Here is a 5,509-nt window from a genome sequence, read left to right on the forward strand (position 1 = left end):
GTTTCAAATCAGGTTTTTATATGTGTCCTTTGACACAGCCTAATATGTAGGGCATAAAGACGCTCAGAGTCTGTCCTTTGTAGTAACAGTGCGGTCAGGGAAAAGGGATGAGAAATGTGGTAGCAGAGAAAAACTCAGATGAGGGAGGAAGACGCTGCTGTGAGCAGCAAGTAGCTCAGAACAGTGATGAGTAGTTTGTTGAAGGCACTGCTAAGAGACTGGCCGGATCATGTGACCCCACCCCCAAACTTAGTTCCCACCTTGTGACTCACTACGTGACACAGGGTGAGCCGTCTGACTTTCAGTTCCTACCGTACTAGGAGGAGTAATAAAGCAGACAGAGATTTTATTGTAATAGATAAATTAGATTAAAGGAATTTGCATGCACTATAAAACAGAGCATTCTTGTGGAAAGGGCAACAAGAGTGACATTTTTAACATTAAAAAAAGGCTCTTCTTGCATCAGTATTTCTACTGAATTTAAGACCCCCTTTCTAAATATCACTCTTTATTTCATCTTGTTTTAGCCACAGTACTGATTTGGAGCTGTGGCATGTTAATTATTTTTTCTTAAAAATTATTATAATTCAAGAGATTCAAAGTTCTTTCTAAAATCCAAACCATAAAAGTAGATAATTCGATGTTAATTTAGTCTTCCTATGTATCTATAGGAAGTCTACCCTATATATTACATTAATTTGATTCATAATTAAAATTATTTCCACAAAGAAAATTCCAAGCCCAGATAGCTTCATTGATGAAGTCTATCAAATATTTAAGAAAGAAGAACTATGAATTTTGCACAAACTCTTTCAGAAAATGGAAAAGAGAATATTTTTTCTGATAGAAAATTTTTTTATTGAAGCATAGTTGATGTATAATATTGTATGTTACAGGTGTACAACATAGTGATTTACAATTTTTAAAGGTTATACTCCATTTATAGTTATTGTAAAATATTGGCTGTGTTCCCTGTGTTGTACACTATATCCTCATAATTTATTTATTTTATACATAATAGGTTGTACCTATTAATCCTCTAGCCCTATCTTGCCCCTCCCCCTTTTCCTCTCTCCACTGGTAACCACTAGTTTGTTCTCTATATCTGTGAGTCTGTTTCTTTTTTGTTATATACACTAGCTTGTTTTATTTTTTTTAGATTCCACATGTAAGTGATATCATACAGTATTTGTCTTTTTCTGTCTGACTTATTTCATTAAGCATAATACCCTCCAAATCCATCAATGTTGTTGCAAATGGCAAAGTTTCATTTTTTTTTTTTATGGCTAAGTAGTGTGTATATATATATATATATATATATATATATATATCACATCTTCTTTATCCATTCATCCATTGATGGACACTTAGGTTGCTTCCATATCTTGGCAATTGTAAATAATGTTTTTATGAACTCTGGGGTGCCTGTGTCTTTTCAAATTAGTGTTTTTGCCTTTTTTCACATACACAACCCAGGAGTGGAATTGCTGGGTCATATGGTAGTTCTATTTTTAGTTTTTTGAGGAACCTCCATACTGTTTCCCACAATGGCTGCACCAATTTACATTCCCACCAACAGTGTACAAGGGTTCCCATTTCTCTACACTACAACTTCACCAACACTTGTTATTTGTGTTCTTTTTGATGATAGTCATTCTGACAGGTGTGAGATGATATTGCATTGTGGTCGTTGATTTGCATTTCCCTGATAATTAACAAGGTTGAGCATCGTTTTATGTGTTATATCTTTTAAAAAGAGTAGATATCATCTAGGGAAGAGCAAAAGAAGTACAAGCACAGTGTATGGAGTCCTGTCTCCTTTGACCTTCATAGTCTTTCATAGCACACAATTCCTTCAAACACACAATCATTGATACTCATACAGCTAAAATGTATTGATACTAAAATATGAACCCTGACTATAGGTAGATTGTACTCATTTAATACTCACAAAATCCCTCTAAAGCTATTACTATGATTATTCCAATTTCACAACGGAGAAAACTGTGAGTCAGTGAATTTAAGTAACTTGGTCAAGGTCACACAAAAGCTAAATTTTGTAATCCATTTTCAAACTCTCATTTGATTTCTTCTGAGAGATAGATGGTAAAAATAATAATCTGAGAAGCTTTGCATTTGTATCCTCTTGGTAGTCAGAGTGTTGCATAGCTTTGTACACTGCCCTAAGTGATGTTCCTCTCCAGATATTAGCTAAAACATTAAAAAGTCTTCCTTTTTCCATAGAACTAGAAAGGATCTTGAAAAAATTGTTTTCTAACTGTTCGTTTCTAAGAGGTGTATTAATGCAAACCCATTTTATATTGCCATCAAATCTTAAGTCTCCTGGTTGGAATTCAAAGTAATCATATTGTTTTGATATTTCTAAAACAGTGAGAAAGCAGTGAGGTAAAGCAGCATCCTCTGCCTGGCTCCCAGGTCTAGATGCTTCTTTTCTCCCTGTGCATTCTTACATGACCATTTTCTTTCCCATCTTTCCACACTCAGCCCACACCCAGCCTCCTCTGCTTCAGACCTACTTTGTAACCTTGCTGTCACATCAACACACTTAAAGAAAGTTTACTTTTTTCAATCCATTCTACATATTTCAGCAGTGTCCCCTCTGCATCATGCCAATTTGGTCATGTTATGCTTCTCCCTGGAAATCTCCCCCAGCAACTTATTGCTTAAAGAATAAAGTTGAAACTCCGTAACATGGCATGATACTGATACATTAATCTATCAAATGAGAAATATTTACAATGATTGTTCCATATCTTAGTTTTCCTTAAAACATTCCTATGAGGAAGATAGATGTCATATATTCTCCTTAATTGTAAATTAAAGAAACAGAGGTGAATTACTTTCCAAAGCTATCCAGGAATTAGATGATGAAACCAATGACAAATTGTATTTCTTAATCCTCTGTTTTGCCTCGAGAACAGTGATTTTAGTCTTTTTTTTAATATCGCTTTGGCACACACAGTAAATAACTCCCATGTTCCACACATTCCCATGTGCATACTCATGACATGTCCAATTGGTGGCTCTCTATCAAATATCCCTTTTCTACCACTTGTCAAAACCTATCAGCACATGCTGGTGAGAGGTAGTGTGGGATCAAGGTTAAGAGTCAAACTTTATAGCTCCATAGCTCTGGGTTTCAGCCTAGGCTCTGACCTTTATGACTGTAAGACTCTGGGGCAAATTGTTTAACCTCTTCAAGGCACCATTTTCTTATCTGTAAAATGGGGATGAATGAAACATAGATCTTAGAGATTTGATGAGAATAGAATGAGATATTTATAAAGTTCTTAGCACTTTTAAAGTATTCAATGAATGGTCAATTTAAAATTGTTTTGTTCTCATTTATTTTGAAATTTCTTGTCTGAGGATTTGAACTCTATTTTAATAATAAGTTCCTTGCAACACAGCCTCCTAATGGATTATGACAAAACAATGTGTGATGATACTGCTCTCTAGATAATGCATCTTTAAAAGAGTTAAGTAATTGGGGGAACTCTGTGAGTTCCCTCATGCAGTCTGGTCTCCTCCAGACTCAGGATGAGCCTGGAAAAGATGTGCAGAGCACAGCAAACATGTGGTGTGGCCCCTCTGCTAAGGATCCCCCAAATTGTTAACAGCAGAAATGTGGAGTAGACTGCAGTCAGTGGTTTCTTTTCAATAAGGCTTTTGAAAAGAACAGTCTCTATTATTAGGGGTTAATAAATACCATACAAGTATTTAAGACAGTCTTGTATTTTTTACATAATTATTGAAATATTGCTGATTCTAGAATTAATGAGAGCAATGCTCAAGAGTGTTAAAAGTCAAATCTTTGACTTCATCTCGAGCTGGATTCACGTTTCCACTCCTTTACTTACTAGGCAGAAATCCTGAAGTTACTTGACTTCTCTGGGTCTCTTTCCATAGTTGTATGATGGGAAAAATAATAAAACCTACCTCATAGGTAGTTGGTTTGAAGACTAAATGAGACCTTAGATGTAAAATGTTTAGTACAATTCCTGCCACATCCTAAGGACTCAAACAATAATAACCCTCATTATTTTCTCATTTGAAATCACTTCTCTGGTCTCCTATTTGACCCATTTTGAAATACTGTTATTTTTATCCATGGTTATCCTTCTCAGTACCACCCTCACTTTTCCCGATCTCGTGTGTTCAGTGAAATTGTGTCTACAGCAAAGAAACCTCAAGTGTGGGCTGAAATGTAGTTGGAAGGTTCACAGAGGACCTAGTGTTTGGATTTCTTGGAGACCTTAACTGGGACGACATTGGTCAGGACATGTAGCATCGCTATTCGTCTTGCTCAGAGGGGATCTGACCAAATGAAGGGACCATGGAGTCCAGGAAAGGAGAGCAAAGAGGTGCAGGAGATCACCACAGACTTGGGGAAACCTCAGCACGTGCATGACCGAGATGACCTCTATGCTGAGCAGATGGAATGAGAAATGAGGCACAAACTGAAAACAGCCTTTTAAAATTTCATTGAGAAAGTAGAGGCTCTAACTAAGGAGGAACTGGACTTTGAAGTGCTTTCTGGGGACTTGGGATTTAACAGAGCTCCTATAGGAGTACCTGCCTCCTTCAGCCCACTAGTATTGTGCTGGTAAATGCTACAGAATGGCCACCTTTTGTGGTGACGCTGGATGAAGTGGAGCTGATTCACTTGGAGCGAGTCCAGTTTCACCAGAAGAACTTTGACACAGTAATCGTCTACAAGGACTACAGCAAGAAAGTGACAACGATCAACGCCATTCATGTTGCCTCTCTTGACCCCATCAAGGAATGGTTGAATTCTTGTGACCTAAAGTACACAGAAGGAGTACAGTCTCTCAACTGGACTACAATTATGAAGACCATTGTTGATGACCCTGAGGGCTTCTTCGAACAAGGTGGCTGGTCTTTCCCGGAACCTAAGGGTGAGGGGAGTGATACTGAGGAAGGGGATTCTGAGTCTTAAATCGAAGATGAGACTTTTAATCCTTCAGAAGATGACTATGAAGAAGAGGAGGGGGACAGTGAGGAAGATTATTCATCAGAAGCTGAAGAATCAGATTATTCCAAGGAATCATTGGGCAGTGAAGAAGAGAGTGGACAGGATTGGGATGAACTGGAGGAAGAAGCCCGAAAAGCTGACCGTGAAAGCCGCTATGAGGAGGAAAAGGAACAGAGTCGCAGTATGAGCTGGAAGAGGAAGGCATCTGTGCGCAGGTCAGGCCGAGGCTCTAACCGAGGTTCCAGACACAGCTCTGTGCCTCCCAAGAAAAAGAGGAAGTAACTTCGGAACTTTGACCCTCAGCTGCATTCTTCCTTCAGCCAATCCCTGGAAATTTTACATGACATAGAAACTTAAAAAAAAAAAAAAAAGAAAAGAAAATGGAGGCTGGTCCTCCATTCAGAGTCCTCCTTAACAGTCATCAGGAGCAGGCAAGCTGGCTGTGTTCTGAGAACCTTCCAATTTGTGCAGGAGAAAGCTTCTCTGAGAAAG

General features: G+C 38.0%; 1 pseudogene; it reads left to right on the forward strand.

Annotated features, from left to right (window-relative positions):
• Positions 1 to 4,346: 4,346 nt before the first annotated feature.
• On the forward strand, positions 4,347 to 5,299 carry LOC137751023 (FACT complex subunit SPT16 pseudogene; annotated as a pseudogene).
• Positions 5,300 to 5,509: the final 210 nt, after the last annotated feature.

The sequence above is a fragment of the Eschrichtius robustus genome, chromosome 17, assembly GCF_028021215.1.
Source record: "Eschrichtius robustus isolate mEscRob2 chromosome 17, mEscRob2.pri, whole genome shotgun sequence".
Taxonomy (NCBI): domain Eukaryota; kingdom Metazoa; phylum Chordata; class Mammalia; order Artiodactyla; family Eschrichtiidae; genus Eschrichtius; species Eschrichtius robustus.